Below are 19,333 nucleotides of genomic sequence, written 5' to 3'. Positions count from 1 at the left end.
CTTGAGATCACGAAGGGTGACCCCTAGCGGTTATTTCAGGATTTTTTGACCATCGCCCCATTTATTGTAGCCTATTCGCATGCACTGTGAGGCGGACTTCACGCTCCGTGGGGAGGATGGGGTCGGTAAGAACGCTTACGGGGGAGGGAAGGTGACAGCTGCTGGCGCTTGTTTAATATTGTGTTGGCCAAATGGAAAATGTGCAAGAGAAAACTGCAATCTAAGCGACACAAAGTGTCCAAAATTGTTGTGAAATAAAGCCCAGATTCGGAGGACGTAATTTGCCACTTTGAACAGTATTATTATTTCGTGTGCCTACAAATTAAGAGATGCTCCAGAGGCCTTTCCTGTCAACCAGAATGACTTAAAATCATGAGAATTAAGATAGAATAATTTCAGTGGGGTCCCTGTTGCCTTCGTACAACTAGTACAAACACCATTTCCTTGTCAGGTTTTAAGTACGTCTGTGCCTTGTCAGCACCTTCACATCTTATCATCTGAATTCACAGATGGTTATTGGCTTCACATCCTGTCTGAATCCACAAACCACTATTGGCATTGCTTTAGTTCCTGTGCTTATCTGGCACATAGCATTCTCTAGTTTTAACGAGGACATTTAAATGTCTGAAATGACTCAACCCAAAGGTGATACAAAGTGGTGCGTGGGTTTCTAAGATCAAGGAGTTTCAGGACATTTAAAAAATCTGCTACACAGTTGGAAAGTATCTACAGGCATTAGCATATTTTATAACTTATTGTGGTCAGTTGTAACAAACAAGTCTCCAAGTGAATGACGGGCTGCGTCTCACAGAGTCTCATTTCCTCACTCACCTGAAGCCCGAAACAGGGAAGTTCTATGGGCAGGGGGTGCTCTGTTCCCAAATGTGACTGGGGATCCAAGTTTCTTCCATCTTGGGGTTCTCCCCTCTCTGATAGTGGTTTCTTGGGTTGCTGGGCTCGTCTCCAGCAAATCAGTGAAAAGGGAAAGAGGGAGGGGTTTTCTCTGGACCAGGATGAGTCTGTTGGCTAGAACTCAGGCTGTACCCCTACCAAGAGGGGAGAGCAGCTTTGATGGAGACTTAGACAGTCTGCTCTTGCCACACTGGCCCATTGTTAGCGCTCAGTCAGCGTTGGCTATTATGATTATGATTATGATTATTTTGAATGTCAGTGCATAGCTTTCATAACTCCTTTGTACTTTGGGTGATGTGCAGGATAAAAGGTTTTTGTGTGTGTGAAAGTGTGCCCAGTTGAGAACCAGGACTGCTAATCTAAACCCCTGTTTGGAAGAGAAGTTGAAGAGGACACTCATAATCTGTTTCTTAGACTGAGTCAAGTTTAAGTTAGTGGGATTTTAAAATAAAGTAGATACTTTCAGGCCTTAGCTGTGTGCTATGGAAAATAGATAGACACGACTGAATCAGTAGGAACTACTAAAGTTAACTTCACCAAGGAGGAGGATGGTGAAATAATTTCCCTTCCTTGGACATAGTTTGAGGTAGGTAACCTCCGTCAAATACATTCTTTAAGGATGATACTTAAAATGAGTTTAATAAAGCACTGTCTTTTATTCATTTCTGTTAGATACTGTAAATGAAAATGTTACATGTGGATAGAAATTCCCTATATCTGTTTGTATCCATCCATCCATCAATCTATCCATCCTTCCATCCATCCATCCAGTATAGATGTCTGTCTGTCTGTCTATGTATCTGTCTATGTATCTATCATCCATCCATCCACCCAACCATCCATCCATCCATCCATCCATCCATCTATCCTGTATATCTATCTGTCTATCTATCCATCATCTATCCATTCACCCATCCATCTACCTACCTACCTATCCACCATCCATTCATCCACCTACCTACTTATCCATTCATCCATCTGTCCATCCATCCATCCATCCATCTACCTACCTACCTATCCATTCATCCACCTACCTACATATCCATCCATCCATCCATGCTGTGTATCTATCTATCCATCCATCCATCCATCCTGTATATCTATATCTATATCTATATCTATATATATATCCATCCATCCATCCATATGTAAATCATCTGTCTATGTGTATATGCAAGTATGACCTATGTACGCATGTGTATATGCATGTATACACGTATGTGTACAGATACATGTATTGTGTGCACATATGCAGTAGGTATGTGTGCATGTGTCTACCACCTTGTATGCATTGTGTATCTGTCATCCGTGGATCTATGTATGTACTGTGTATCATCTCTGTGTGTATGTATATGTGCATGTATGTATGTGTGTATCTAAATGAGCCCTACAGAAAAGGTTCAAGTATATTTTCTTTCAAAGGAGAGCAGCCGCTCTGGCACAACGAGATTTTGCTTTGCCGCTGGAGCAGAAGTCAGTAACATTTTCTGTAAAACACCAGGTACTAAATATTTCAAACTTCACAGGCCACACAGTGTCTGTCAGTTATCACTGCTCACCTGTGCTCTTTTCATGGGAAAGCGTCTGTAGATGCTCTGTAAACCCCATCTTGGGGGCTGTGTTCAATAAAGGTTTATTTGTAAACACAGGCAGCAGCTCAGATTTGGTCCATGGGTTGGGGTTTACCCAGAATGTTCAGCACTTTCTAAGAAGGTGACATTTTCTAATTTCAGGTTAGATGCTTATGACCCTTAGGAAGCTGACTTCTCTCTTACGGAGTTTGGGATTTTACTTTCACTTTGATTTTTGGCGGCAAGGAGAACCATGACCTAAGATAGCATTGACTAATACACCATGTCTTTTTTTTTAATTAAAAAATTAAAGTATAGTCAGTTTACAGTGTTGGGTCGATTTCTGGTGCACAGCATAAAGTTTCAGTCATATTTATACAGACATATATTCCTTTTCAGATTCTTTTTCATTATAGGCTACTACAAGAGATTCAATATAGCTCCCTGTGCTGTACAGTAGAAATGTGTTGCTTATCTAGTCTATATATAGTAGTTAGTATTTGCAAATCTCAAACTCCCAGTTTATCCCTTCCCAACTTCTTTCCCCTCTAGTAACCATGAGTTTGTTTTCCATGTCTGTGAGTCTGTTTCTGTTTTGTATATAAGCTCATTTGTGTCTTTTTTTTAGACTCCACATATGAGTGATATCATATGGTATTTTTCTTTCTCTTTCTGGCTGACTTCACTTAGAATGACAATCTCAGGTCCATCCATGTTGCTGCAAATGGCATTATTTTTTATGGCTGAGTAGTATTCCACTGTATAAATATACCACAACTTCTTTATCCACTCATCTGTTGGTGGACATTTAGGTTGTTTCCATGTCTTGGCTATTGTAAATAATGCTGCCATGAGCATTGGGGTGCATGCATATTTTCGCATTAAGGTTCCCTCTGGGTATATATGCCCAAGAGTGGGATTGCTGGATCATATGTTAAGTCTATTTTTAGTTTTTTAAGGAATCCCCATACTGTTCTCCACAGTGGCTGCATCAAACTGCATTCCCACCAGCAGTGTAGGAGGGTTCCCTTTTCTCCACACCCTCTCCAGCATTTATCATTTGTGGACTGTTTGATGATGGCCATTCTGACGTTTACCATGTCTTGTATTATCCGCATCAGTGAAGCTATGAATCAGAATTGTGTTGCTTGCTTTGTTAGACCTCAGGCGTGTAAAGACTCTCGGTGACCCAGGGTAAAACTGCCCTGTGAAAAACTCTGGGAGAAAAGCTTCTGTGACTCCTAAAGAAATACTCTTTCAGCCTTTCTTGTGAAGTTCAGTCTTTAATGAAACTTTAGTTGTAGGTATTTGCTTGCTTTTCCTTCTCATTGGCAGACAGACTTTAATTTTCTTCCTTCAAAGGCTTTGCAGCTTAAGACTCCAGGCAGCATCAGTCATTTTACTTCATGTCCTCCGACCGTCTAGGAGGGGACTGTTTCTTAAAATGTGGTCATCAGCAAGTCGAGTGAAAAAATTCAAAAGAACCCTGTGCACCTGCCAGAAGTCCATAAAGAGACAGAATTAAATGCTTCAGGTGGAAATAGGCCTCCTGCCCACGGCGTAAAGATGGCGTTATCTGTCTTCTTTAAGGAAGGGGATTTGGACTTGTGATGCCCCTGCACTCATTTATATAACAAGTGTTTCTGAACTAGACCTTAGACCCACCTTGCACTGGGTGGGGAGCCTCGTTGCCTGTCCTCGGACCAGACCCTTCTGTAGGTGGGGTAGGGGATGGGTTGGGAGGGGACGGCGTCCTTCCGCTGAAGCTCTTGAGTCGCCGGTTCATTCTTCTTCTTGCACCTTTTTTTTTTTTTCGGTTGGGGGAGGTAATTAGACTTATTTATTTATTCCTTTATTCATTTTTAATGGAGGTGCTGGGGCTTGAACCCAGGACCTCGCGCATGCGGTGTGCGTGCTCTGCCCCTGAGCTACACCCTCCCCCCGGCTCCTTCTTCTTGGGCTGACACTGACCAGCCTCTGGTGACCGACATGTGAAAGGCAACCACATTCTGGCTCCTCGTGAAGAACTTGCGTGCCTTCTATGACCTCTTCCAACTCCTCACTTAGCATCTGCCCAGCGTAGGCCGCTCCAGAGCGTCTTGTGCTTGGGGTCCCCATCAAACATTGTGTGACGTCCACTTGCCCCGTGGCAAACGACAAGCTCTTTATTCCTCCAAGCAGCTTGTAGACTGTTTCACTGCCGGCCCTGTCTGAGCCGTGTCTTACTCCAACTGTCTTCTCCTCATGCTCAGATAAGCCCAGTGGGAAATCCACAAGGCCTCTGTGTAAGCTGACATCCAGCCTCCTCTTCATGGCGGCATCTCCCATCTCTGCATCTTTTATAGTCTCTCCCTCCCTGGATTGTGAGGAGTACCTTCCCTCCCCCCGTGTGTAGAGGGAACCCCTTCATCAAGAGTCACTGATGACCTCTGGGCAGCAAGAAAGTCCTTCTCAACATCCTGTTTCAGTATCTTGGACGAATTTAATGGTGGCCGCGTAGGATAGACGTGGATAGATTAGAAGTATTCAGAACACAGTAATGATCATGGTAAGTAGATTATTCTGGTGGATGAGGTTGAGCGAGTAGAGGGGCCAGGGATGAGAGATGGAGAACACCAGAGTTGGGAGTTCATTATCACAAATTCAGTTCTGATACATGGAGCTCCACGTGCTACTACAGGCAGTTGGATGGAAATATTAGGCAGGCAGCTAGTTACATGGACTTCAGGGATCTTGGAGAAGATGTACCTTTATGGGTCTTCGGAACAAAATCTTCTAGGGAGACAGTATTGAGTGGAAAGAGAGTGTCCAGAGTTGATCTTTAAGGAGTTCTGATACTTAATGGTTGGTGGACAGGAATAGCATTCCAAGGAGATGAAGAAGCAGTCAGAAGGGTAGAAGGAATACCAGGAGGTAACTTCCAAGGTGGTCAAGATGCTGAAGTCTGCGCGAAGGAGCGGGGTCAGGAGTGAGTGGTGGACGGATGACTTGTGGTTATTCTACAGGTGTTGCTCCTATGGATGCAAGAGGACGTTAACCAAATGGAAATGCAAATACAAATGGAAGCAGTATGAGACTTGTGGATCTTTTTGGGATGTTCATGCTCCTGAGTAAAAATTTATTTCTGTGGTTTGCTTCCCACGTGTGTGATAATCAGTTCCAGAGAGAATTTATTTATCATAAAGACAATACTTTATGTATCACAAGGAAAACATTAGAAGTGGAGGAATAATTCCCTTTATGGGAATTGTTTCCCATAAAGGAAACAATTTCATCCTTTATAGATTATTAAAAATCTTTGTGTGTATGCGTGCGTGCGTGCATGTGATTCTCTTTATAAAGCCAACGTTATCATTTGTTCTCAGATTTCTTAGAGTATCACTCATGCTGTGTGCTAGATTAATGATCAAATGTCAGGAACATGTTAAAATAACTGCCTGAATTGTGTAAAGCTTATTATACAGAGAATGGTTAAGCAGCTGTTTTCCATTTCTCCTGATGGAAAGCAAGAACACAGCTTCATCTTAAGCCGCAGAAACTTGGGGAACAACAAGGAAAATGGACATTTGCCTAGAACAGAGCAAACGATGGCGGGTTCCTGGTAGACGGAGTAAGACACGGCTTAGTGGAACCACGGTGTGGCGATCTCCTGGGGCACGCTCGGTTTCCATGGCTGCAGACATCGCCACACATGGGGCTTTCTTTTGAAATACACACAGTTCTGAACGTCTGTCTGACTTAGGCATCTTGTCCACCTTGAAGGTGGCAAAGCTTCCACAATTTTATTCCAAAGTCCTTTTTAAGCCTTATTTCCCACTACTGCCCTCTGTCCTCCATCGCAGTAACATTGCATTCTTCATGCCATTCGGTCAGGTTTTCTCAAAACCCTCTGAATATTTGGCTCGGGTGTCCCTTCTGGAACCTTCCAGAGCGCCCCAATAAAATGTAGTTTCTCCTTCTCATCGATTTCCTCAGGCTTCCTTGAAATTTAAACTTAAATCTCATTCCTGTACTCACTAAATGTTCATTGAATGTCTGTGGTGCCAGACTGTTCATTGTGATGGGTGCTGGGGATGAAGGGTTCTTGCTTTTGGGGAGTCTGCATGCTTGTGGGGGTGTCGTGGCTGAAGACTGCGTGCTTCGAGGCCCGCGCTCCTGGTTTGCATACTGTTATGTTACTCTCTGGCTGTGTCATCTTGTCCAGAGCTTTATATTTCTGTGCATCCGTGAGTCCATCCGAAAACGGGAAGTGAGTCACAGCTACCTGAACCGCCCCAGACCCACGTCTTTGCCTTGCTTTCCAGCTGGAGCCGTCCCTGTGATGGCGCGACGTCTCCTCTTGGGCAGGGAGCCGGGCTGCGGCCACGATGGAGAAACTGGGCTCCTGCAGAGAGGCTGCTTCTGGAGATGGGATGGACTTTTCAGAGACAGTGTTCTTCTGCCTCTCTGAGTGTCTCCTGCGTGCCTGAGAGCACCCAGCTTGTCGCAAAGCCGCAGCCAGCTCTGCACCTGAGACCCTCGTGTATGGCCCCCTTCTTCCCCACCCCACTGCCCCGTCCTTGCCCTCCCTCTTCCCTGGGACTGTCCTCCAAGTACAGGACTGGCGCGTGCGATTTGGCTGTTTTCTAGGCACGCTTGGGCGAGGATGCCACTTCCTCGTGTTGGCTGATTGTAAGGATTTTGAGTGAGAAGTACCTGGCATCAAGTAGATGATAAATTATTATTTATTACCATTATATAATATACCAATATATTAATTAATATATTGGTATATAAATATATCATATCAACACATTAATATTAATATTAAGCCAACATTTATATTAACATATTGATATGATCAATATATATATTATCAACATACTATAATATATTATATTATTATATCATACCAATTTATTGATATTAATTTAATATTGATATCAAAATATTGATATATTAACATAATATATAATATATTATTATATAATACACTCTTATTGTATTATATTATATCATATACTATTATTGTGGGAAAAGAGGAGGGTCTAGGTTGAGGGGAGGAGGGTCTAGGGTGAGGGCAGAAGGGTTATTTAAGGGTCCTCGGAAGAAATGCTGTCTAAGCCAAGGCCTGAGGGTTGAGGGGGTGGGATACATACCAGGCAGAAAGGAGCATTATGTTTGAGAGCCCGGGGATAAGAAAGAGCCTAGGTTTGAGGAATTGGATGCAATCATAATGAAAATTTGTGTCTGTTGTATTCAGTTGTGGTTACTTATATACATGCATTTAGCAGGACAGAGAGGTTCATCTCCCTTGGTCCTCCGTCCCCCAAGTTCCCCGCTGTCCTTTTGTGGTTCTGGATAATGAACTGTGAGGGGGTGATGACCTGTGTCCCCTCTGGGTGGGGGCAGGGCAAAGTCCACACTCGTCCTCTGCTACGGGGAATCAGAGAGCTTGTGTTCCAGAGGGACGGGGTATGAGCAGGAGAGCATCCTTTGTGGAGTGAAGCCCTCCAGAATTTTGGGCTTGGTTTGTTAGTGCCGCGTAACCCAGCTTATCCTGACTGATACAGTGATGAATCTCCCTGGTCACCACATCAGCTTCTGGATCAAGGCTGTGCCTGAGATGAGGCAAGAGAGGTGCCCTTGGTACAAGATGGAAGGAGGCACTTACTCTCGGGTTTGTGCAAGTGAGTGACATCGTGGCCTGGGCAGAGTGAGCAGGTAGGAGGTGAGGTCCGAGATGTGCAGCTTCAAAGACCATTGAACGATCTTTGGATTTGTGGTGGAGTTATAGTTACCTCTTTATTTTCCGTAACATAAGACAAGGAAATTTCAAAAGCCAGAAGACTTCAGATAGACAGTGACAACTTTCTTTCATTGTTTAAAGCAAAACTGTGCTCTAAAAAGGGGCTTCTTTGGGAAGAAAATTATCTTCTGCTTCTTCTTTCTTAAAAATCCTCCCTGGAGAGTCCACAGTATCTGTAATAATATAACGACACCTAAACTTTCATTATTTCCACCTAAGACTTTCTTGAGTTAAGTCCATGGTTACAGAAGGCCCACTCTGTCAAGTTTAAAGTTGCTTCTAGAGGGAGGATGAAAAATAAGTTAGCTTAAGTCTAGATTCCTGAATAATATTCTCCTATTAAACCAGACTTCTTATTGGTTTGAGCTCTCTTTTTTGCTGTTTTTTCTTTTTTTTTGGTTTTGGCTTTTAATTGAAGTGTAGTTGATTGACAATGTTGTGTTAGTTTCTGGTGTACAGCAAAGTGATTCAGTTGTACATACACATATATTCTTTTTCATATTCTTTTTCATTATAGGTTATTACAAGATTCTTTTTTCACTGCTGAATTTGAAACACACTGTGTGTGTGTGGCGGGGTGATGTGGGTCACGCCTACACTCTGGGTTAGAATCCAATTGTTCATGTGAGAAAGTATGTCATGCTTTTGCTCCTTGATACAGAGGCTTATCTGAAAATGCCCAGAACGAATCCGGGATTTCATTTTGTGACTTGGAAACCAACAAATGCTGAACTGACCATGCATTTCTTTAAGCACAAGTTATCACTGGCACATATTTGTCTTCTGAAATAATTGGTTTTGCAAAAGCCATGCAAAGCAGCAGCAATATTCTCTCCTGTGTCCTTTGTAGAAATCTGCTTTTGGGAAGAGTACATGTTTTTCTAAGAAGTTATTAATTGACTTAAAAGTTCCTGTGTAATTGTCCCTGGTGATTGGATATTTGCAAGATACTGCCAAAAAAGAAACAATGAGATGCATTCAGAGAAAACTGTCCATTGGATGTGCTCAATTCTTAGAAAAATAAACGTGGGGACATCTAATCTCACCACAGTTGGATACATATGTTTTTGCAGATGGAATGTAATTTTCTTAAAAAATATCAGCTGGGTATGGCTCATAAATACTGAGAACATACGCTAATGTTTGGCAGTGGCCAAGGGAAGCCATGGTACTTTAAATTTAAGTTTGAATTTAAACCCTCAGTAATGGGAATGTATCAGAGTGACAGCACGGGTGGCGTGGAGTCAGAGATTGATGGGAGGAAAAGCAGCAAGTGGAGAAAGAGGGTGCTGACTACACTCAGTGGTCTGAGTAGGAATGCAGATGGCACACAGCTGAAGGAGGGTGCAGTGGTCCTCGGGCCAGGATGGGGCTGAGTCAGAGTCTGAGACCATCACAGTCCCATACAGAGTGACTTGAGGGACCCTAGAGCATATTATCCCACCCCCCTTCCCCAATCAGCTTTTCTATTGGGGGGGCAGGGTACCCCCAAGAGTATTCTTGGGGACCACAGCTTGTCCTAGACATATTGGGTGTTTATGTGCTCCTAGCAAAGCAAAGGGCAGAGGGGAGGGGATAGCTCAGTGGTAGAGTGCGTGCTTTGCATGCTCAAGGTCCTGGGTTCAATCTCCAGTACCTCCATTAAAAATAAATAAGTAAAGCTTATAAAAAAAAAAGAAAGAAAACAAAACAAAGGGCAGAGGGCAGGGAGTGGGGGAAGGGAGGCTGAAAATAAGTTTAGGATACAATGAATTGAACAACGTTAAATGGGTATCTTTACTTTTGGACTTTGCGAAACCCTAAATATATGTGTGTGTATATATATATATAAATTCATATTAGCATATACAAATTGTGAGTCTCTAAAATGGAATATTGTCTACAGCATCTCTCAAAATGATCTAAACACAGATATTTTACTCCCTGGCAATATCTCATAGGACAAGTGTTTGTAAAATAGGCTTGGGAAATACCAGCTTGGATGCCTGAAATTTGCCTGTCAGCTAATTATTCAACTGAGTTAAGATATGAAGATTCCAAACCTCCTTTGAAAATAAATATGAAGATATTTCTGAAGGTCCTACAGAGTGAGACATTGTCTGGTGTGTATACCACAGCACTGATACAGCAAGCGACCGGCTGCTTGTGAACTGATAGGAAGTCAGTAGTAACAAGTGAGCTGGAGGGGAGGGGAGGGGCTTTGAATGGCCAGCTTCTGAGGCTGGAAGGGTGCATCTGAGATGCCGAGCTGGATGCAGGCGAGGGGAGATGTTTGGACGTGTTACAGTGCAGTTGGGGGAGGGAGGGCTGCGTGCTCTTGGCGAGAGGTTGGAGGGTGTGCCTGGCTGGGAGAGAAATGATCTGGAGGGAACTCAAATTCAGAAAGATACATGCACCCCAATGTTCAAAGGAGAACTATATACAATAGCCAAGACATGGAGGCAACCTAAATGTCCATCGACAGATGACTAGATAAAGAAGCTATGGTATATTTATACAATGGAATAGTACTCAGCCATAAAAAGAATAAAATAATGCCATATGCAGCAACATGGATTAACTTGGAGGTTGTCACTCTAAGAAGTAAGCCAGAAAGAGAAAGAAAAATACCGTATGATATCACTCATACGTGGAACCAAAAAAAAAAGAAAAAGAAAAGAGGCCACTGAAACTCATCTAGAAAACAGAAACAGACTCACAGACATAGTAAACAATCTTATGGTTACTGGGGGAAAGGGAGTGGGAAGGGATAAATTTGGGATTTTGAGATTTGCAAATGATAACCACTATTTATAAAACTAGATTAAAAAAATTCTTCTGAATAGCACAGGGAACTATATTTAATATCTTATAATAACCTTTAAAGAAAAAGAATATGAAAATGAATATATGTATGTACATGTATGACTGGGATATGATGCTGTGCACCAGAAACTGACACACTGTAACTGACTATACTTCAATTAAAAAAAAGTAAGGGAGACAGACTGATTTAGGGGCTAACATCTAAGTACTTAAAAAGTACATGCCCCTGAAAGTAAATGAACTGTCAGCTTCTGCTTAAAAAATGGTGTTGCTTAAAAGTTATTCCTAAAAGACAGTGTGGGCTTTGTCAAGAATTTCCAAACGTCCGAAGTCTCTGAGTAATGTCTAAAGAATGAGGGGGGAAAAATGAACGTTTTTAGCCAAAAAAAAGTTGTCCTTAAAATATCATTTTAATCATAAAATCACATACACTTCTTGTAGAAAAGTCCAAAAATATAAAAAATAAAGAATAAAAGAAAAATCATCCTTATCATCCACAGTCTCTTGATCTAGAAGAAAACTCCCATAAATCTTTTAGCATTTTTATTCTTGTCTTCCCTCCCCTCCTGTCTCTTCACCTCTGACTCTCTCTGTTTCTCAACTATGTAGTTTTGACTGATACTAAATAATGAACGTAACATTTTAATGATGATACTGTAACTTAATTGAGGGGTCAGCAAATCTGGCATGCCCCCTCTTTTTTTGTCCCATACCTGAGCTAAGAATGGTTTTTACATTTTTAAACTGCTGAAAAGAGTCAAAAGAACACTATATCATGATATTTGAAAATTATATGAATTCACCATTCAGGGTCCATTAGTAAAGTTTTGTTGAGACCCGGCCATGCCCACTTCTTTAGTACTTCTATGTCACTTTTCTACAATAAGGACAGGGCAGATAGAGACAGCCTCGTCTGCAAGGCCTACAATATTTACTCTTTGGGTCTTTATAACAAATGTTTGCTGACCTCGAGTTGAACCATTTCACAGTCTGGGGGCTTTTGTTTGTTTCCTATTCTTTTGCCCATTATAAATTATGTTTTAACTGACACATTGGCAGATAAATCTTTGCCTGCTTTTCAAATTATTCTATCGGGTATTTTCCTAAAAACAGAATTACTATGTCCATAGGTATGAATATTTTAAGGTTCCTAATGCGTAATACCAAATCTTTCCAGAAAGCTCGAATGAAATTTTACTCCCAACAGAAATACACAAGAGTTGTAAAGATTTTCCTCTTTACTACCCTGACTTAAACAATTTTTTTTTTTGGTGGGAGGGTAATTAGGTTTATTTATTTATTATTTTTTTAGTGGTGGTACTGGGGATTGAACCCAGGACCTCAAGTATGCGCTCTGCCACTGAGTTTTACTCTCCTCCCCTTAAGTTTAATAATGAAACAGAGTGTTAATCAAGTCCAGCTTGGCTAGTAGTGAGGATTTGCTGGGATGTAAGTTTCTCATGCTTTGTAATTTTTAGCCCTCCTTTCAATGCAGCGCTGACTGCTTATAACGCGTCCTGCCGTGAGACCTCATGCAAGCTGCATCCTCAGTCATTGTAAACAGGAGTGTTTAATGGAGAAATAGCTCTCGATATAAGGGGAAATTAATGCTTCATCAGAGTTGTAAACCTGAGGTTAGGTCTCCTTTTCCTGACTGCATGAATATACTTGGATTTTGCACGATTGATTTTAGACTCAGCATTACAGATTCCACCTGCACCTGCCCATGCTCATTTCTCCTTGGACTGATAACTATTCTTACCCTCTGAACAGGGAGGCGTTGTCAGTTCCACTCCCACGTGGGGCTGAGAGGGATGTATCTGTGCCCATGCAAAGGTCTTAGTCACCCTCATTTTACTGTTACTTGGTTGTGCGAGAATAGATATTTAGGCTTCAAAACCTTAAGTCTAGATTTTACCCGTCCTTAATATGAAACTAACCTATGCACAGTGGATACCGTTTGGAGTTTCCTCCTGGTCAAGCTGTACTTTCGACACCGCACAGAAGTTGTGCCTTCGTCCTGTTTCTGTTTCCTTGACAGGTTTTCAAAGATCGAATTGGACACTAATTAAAAACTCTTCATTTTTTTCTATTCGTAGGGGAGATCTATGCTTTTAAGTAAGAAATTTTTTTGGACACAAAACAGATTTTCATCCAGAAAGAAAGTGCAGGGATTAAGATGCATTCTAGGAGAATTTGGAGGGAAAACACACTGTTCTTCATGAAATGAGTACTTCCCACCTCTGTGCACATCCCTGTATCCACCAGGAATAGAGACATGGATCTGAAGCCCTATAAGATCATCCTCGGATTAAATTCCCAGATTTGTAAAGAAGAGCAGGGAGAGAGTGACTGGGACTGAAAAGTGTTATGAGACCATTGAGTTGCCTGTAATCACTTTAGCCTGGACTTGGTCTGGTGGTCGCCTAGAAGACCTCATTCCTTTATTCAGCAACGATTTAATGGGTTAGTCTCTACTAAAAATACTCTAGAGCTCCTTAACTTTTCCTTTAGGAAAAAAAATCAGAGAAACATCATGGGGAGACTGTGGAAGTATCGCCCTACATCCGTCCTTGCACAGGTTCATCCATCACTAGACGAGAGCCCTGGGTGAGGGTCTTCCCTTGGGCTGAGCCAAGCAGATCTCCAGGAATCGTCACAGTTCAGGTTTGGAGGGAGAGGGTGGAGATCCCCCTGGGCACCCCCCCCCCCCATCCCAGGCACCAGCTGAGGTGAGAGACGGAGCTGGACCTTTTTTAAACCTTGTTTTTAGCAGGTGCGTTGCCATTTCCCCCAATTCCGCCCTGAAGGCGTTATCCACTCTGAGCTTTCGGAAGGGCTGAGGCCGATGCCACGTCTCGCCCGCACATGGATTCTGGCAGACGGCTGACTCTGCCCCAGCAGAGGGACCGCTCCCTTTGAGTAACTTGGCATCTTTGAAAACCGCATGCAGCCAGCCAAGGCTTCACCCCCACCCTTTGCTGCCCCAGGAGGCTTCCCAAGGATGCTTTTAGTCAGGGAGAAACCTTGGCAGAGGGTGAGGGGGAGATTTGTCTCCCTGCTCCTTCCAACAGGACGTCATGCAGGCAGGTGGTCTAATTTATGATGGCAAGTTCTAGAGATAGTATCTAATAAAAAAGGCACGTACATTTAGCTTCGCAGGGCTCTGTGCAGCTAGACGGAGACAAAATTATACAAACACTAAATACACAGACACTCTCCCTTTTAAGGGCAATGATCAGTCTGGAAGGTTAGGAAAGAAAGATTTTATACCCAGAACTGAAAAAGAAAGTGATGAATCTAGAAGACAGTTCATTAAAATAAGCTACAATTACTGAGGCATTATGCTAGCATTACCAGAAATGGACACATTGTCAGCTGTGTAAACCTCAATAAAACATATTGAAAAAATAAGCTACGATTTACAGAACATGGGAAGTAAGAAAAATGCAGGTTATAATGTGATTGTAACTATGACCTGACTGTTGCCACAGAGAAAACAGAGGTTCAAACACTTTAGATCTGGAAAAGGGACCACAGACATCATTTCATCCATCAGCCTAGTTTTTCATATGACATACGATGAAATATCTCTTAAATATGATCAAAGTGACCTTTATAAAAAAGCTTTTGAATTAAAACAGAATTAAAATTGAGGAGACTGAGTGCTGAGTCATTTACCTGGGGAAAAAAATGCAAGTTGGATAATAAATGACTTATTATGACAGAAAAAAACCCATCTAGGGATGATTGGCATGAACTGTGAAGCCACGTAGCATAGGATTTTTTTTAAAGCAAGCCGAATACTGTGGGATGTCTTCTCCAAGTCATCACTGATAATTTCCTGTATGAATTATTACTCAGGGATGTATGCAGCACTGGAAGAAATCTCAGAAGAGTGCCAGAATATGATCGGGGGAATGAAAATATGACCTTTAAGAAATATTAAGGAACTGGGATTGTTAGAATTTAGAAAAATATATTAAATAACTTCAATATCTTCAAATATTTCTCTCTCTCTCACACACACATTCATTGGAACTTGAAACAATTATTTTGTTGTATATTGATATATTAACTTCAAAGTTAATGGAAAGTGAACTCTTCATTACCTATACCAGTGTGTTACGAACCACACCAATTAAGAATTCAGGGACTTTTTGGGGGGAGGGTGTAGCTCAAGTGGAAGAGCGCATGCTTAGCATGCATAAGGTCCTGGGTTCAATCCCCAGCACCTCCTCTAAGAATAAATCAATGAATAAACCTAAATACCTCCCCAACCAAAACAAAATACAAAAGAATTCAGGGACTTAAAGAATTCTTGTAGATAGGATTCTATTTCCAATTTTTAAATGTAACTGAACAGAAAACTAGTAATGAATATGTTTTCACTTCAGATACAACATTTCAATCATTAATTAACCAACAAAGAATGTGTCTTCCTTCTACTTTGGAAGATGCCCATGTGTAAATGACTCCAGCACAGAGGACAGTCACATCTTGACTTCCCTCTTCACTGGGATAACCAGAATGAAACATCTTTTGAATGATCTTTTGGATCATAGGGTTAGCCTATTTTCAGTTTTTTAAGGAACCTCCATACTGTTTTCCATAGTGGCCGCACCAATTTACATTCCCTCCAACAGGGTAGGAAGGTTCCCTTTTCTCCACACCCTTTCCAGCATTTACTCTTTGTGGACATTTTACTGATGGCCATTCTGACTGGTGTGAGGCGACACCTCCTTATAGTTTTGACTTGAATTTCTTTGATAATTACTGATACTGAACATTTTTTCACATGCCTCTTGGCCACCTGTATGTCTTCATTGGAGAAATGTCTATTTAAGTCTTCTACCCATTTTTTGATTGGTTTTTTTGTTGTTGTTGTTACTGAGTTGTATAAGCTATTTGTATATTTTGGAAATTAAGCCCTTGTTGGTCATACTGTTTGCAAATATTTTCCCCCAGTCCTTAGGTTGTCTTTTCGTTTTGCTTATGGTTTCCTTTGCTGTGCAAAAGCTTGTACGTTTAATTAGATCCATTTGTTTATTTTTGCTTTTATTTCTATTGCCTTGGTACACTGACCTAGGAAAACACTGCTATGATTTATGTCAGAGAATGTTTTGTCTATATTTTCTTCTAGGAGATTTATGGTGTCTTGTCTTATGTTTAAGTCTTTAAGCCATCTTGAGTTTATTTTTGTGTACGATGTGAGGGAGTGTTCGAACTTCATTGATTTACATGCAGCTGTCCAGTCTTCCCAATGCCGTTTGCCAAAGAGACTGTCTTTTCTCTATTGGGTATTCTTGCCTCCTTTGTGGAAGATTAATTGAGCGTAGGTGTGTGGGTTTATTTCTGGGCTCTTTGTTCTGTTCCATTGGTCCATATGTCTGCTTTTGTGCCAATACCACAGTTTTGATGACTGTAGTCTGTAGTATTGTCTGAACTCTGCGAGGGTTATGCCTCCAACTTCGTTCTTTTTCCTTGGGATTGCTTTGGCAATTCTGAGTCTTTTATGGTTCCATATAAATTTGTTTTTGTTCTGTGAAAAATGTCGTTAAGTGATTTCATAGTGATCACTTTAAATCTGTAGATTGCTTTGGATAGTATGGTTATTTTAACAATATTAATTCTTCCAATCCAAGAGCATGGGATATCTTTCCATTTCTTTGAATAATCTTCTTTGAATTGATAAATAATCTTTTATCAATGTTTTATAGTTCTCAGCATATAAGTCTTTCACCTCCTTGATTAGATTTATTTCTATTTTTTTTGATGCAATTTAAAAAGGAATTTTTTTTTTTACTTTCCTTTTTTGATATTTCATTGTTAGTGTAAAGAAATGCAACAGATTTCTTCATGTTCATCTGATATTCTGCTACTTTGCTGAATTTGTTTATCATTCCTCACAGTTTTTGTGCAGAAATTGTAGGGTTTTCTGTATATAGTATCATATACAGACAACTGCATATAGTGACAATTTTATCTCTTCTCTTCCAGTTTGGATATCTTTGATTTCTTTTTCTTATCTGATTGCTGTGACTAGGACTTCCAATACCATGTTGAATGGAAGTGGTGAGAGTGGGCATCCTTTTCTTGTTCCAGATTTTATCAGGAAGTCTTTTAGCTTTTCACGGTTGAGTGCTATGTTGGCTATGGGCTTGTCATAAATAGCTTTTGTTATGTTGAGATATGTCCCTCTATACCCACTTTGGTGAGTTTTTTTTTTTTAAATCAGGAGTGGATATTGAATTGTATCAGATGCTTTTTCGGCATCTATTGAGATCATCATGTAGTTTTTGTCCTTTGTCTTGCTGCTGTGGTGGAGCACGTTGATTGGTTTGTGTATGTTGAACCATCCTTGTGACCCTGGGATGAATCTAACTTGATTGTGGTGTATGATCTTTTTTTCTGTATGGTTGGATTTGGTTTGCTAATATCTTGTTGAAAATTTTTGCATCTATATTTATTAAAGACATTGGCCTGTAATTTTCTTTATTCGTAGTGTTTTTGTCAGGTTTTGATATCAGGATGATGATGGCTTCATAGAATGACTTTGGGAGTGATCCCTCCTTTTCAATCTTTTGGAAGAGTTTAAGAAGGGTTGGTATAAATTCTTCTTTGTATATTTGGTAGAATTCCCCATTGAAGCCATCTGGTCCTGGGCTTTTGTTTGCAGAGAGGTTTTTTGTTTTTTTTTTTTTTAATTTAAATTACAGATTCTGTTTCACTTCTAGTGATCAGTTTATACAAATTATCTATTTCTTCTTGATTCAGCTTTGGAAGACTATATGTTTATAGAAACTTGTCCATTTCTTTTAGGTTGTCCAATTTGTACTTAGTTTTCGCTCATTCTGTAACAAGTTACCACAAACTCAGAAGTGTAAAACAACACATAGGAGTTAGATCACAGCTTTTGTAGGTTAGAAATCTGGGCTTGGAGGATTTGAGGCAGCAGAAGTTCAGTGTGGCTGGTGTTCAGAGGATAAGGGGGTGGGGAGATGGGGAGGAAGTGGCAAGTCTGGAGGGTGGAGAGGTAAGAGTCTTGGAGACCATTCAGGGGTTCAGACCTGATTTTAAGAGCAGTAGGAACCATGTCAGCTTTTTAATCGGGAGAGGGTCAGATTTACTTTAGAGAGGACTTTGGCAAAATCTGATCTTGAGCAATTGGACATATGGTGGTGCCTTTGAGAAAGAAAGGGGAACAGGCTGTTTTGGAAGGACAGAAAGATAATAAACACAGGTTTGACCACATTTTATTCCCACGGCCTGTCACTGACATAAGTGAAGATGTCCAGTGGGCAGTTGGGATACTGGCCAAAAGTTGGAGAAAGAGACCTGGGTTAGAGAGGTAGACATGGGACTGGATGAAGGCCTTTTAACATTTTTATGGGGTCAGAGGGCCATGCTCTGAGAACCTAAAATGTCTTCCAGGTTAAGAGTGAAGCCATGCAAAAGGATAACATGGTTCAAGGAGAGTTCGCTGGGAGAAGAGAAGGCTGAGGGATGGGCACCTGGAGGTGAGCAGAAGAGGAGGACCTGCAGCAGAGAGGAGTAGGTAGGCACAGAGCCAATAAGGGCAGGGGAAGAACGTATGTCAGGGATGGGGTAGGAGCTAACTAGGTAAAGAACTGATGAGAGATTAAGAAAAAAAAAACTGATATGTAGTCTTTGCAACAGTTCTTAACAAACCGTATGTACTAGGATAACCTAAAGGAGAGTGTCTGCAAACTCCTCCCGAGGCCCCGTCACCAGCATCCTGAATCAGTACCAGCATCCTGAATCAGTACCGGCATCCTGAATCAGGACCAGCATCCTGAATCAGGATCAGCATCCTCAATCAGGACCAACATCCTCAATCAGGACCAACATCCTCAATCAGGACCAACATTCTCAATCAGGACCAGCATCCTGAATCAGGATCAGCATCCTCAATCAGGACCAACATCCTCAATCAGGACCAACATCCTCAATCAGGACCAACATTCTCAATCAGGACCAGCATCCTGAATCAGGATCAGCATCCTCAATCAGGACCAACATCCTCAATCAGGACCAACATTCTCAATCAGGACCAACATTCTCAATCAGGACCAGCATCCTGAATCAGGATCAGCATCCTGAATCAGAATCTGGTAAAGTACCCCTGGTCCATTGATACATTTAACCTTCTGCATCCATGGGTTCTGCATCTTTGGATTCAGCTAACCATGGACGTAAAATATTTGAAAAAAAAATTCCAGAAAGTTTCAAAAAG

This window comes from Camelus bactrianus, chromosome 20, assembly GCF_048773025.1.
Source record: "Camelus bactrianus isolate YW-2024 breed Bactrian camel chromosome 20, ASM4877302v1, whole genome shotgun sequence".
Lineage (NCBI taxonomy): Eukaryota > Metazoa > Chordata > Mammalia > Artiodactyla > Camelidae > Camelus > Camelus bactrianus.
Note: the sequence above shows the minus strand (reverse complement) of the source record.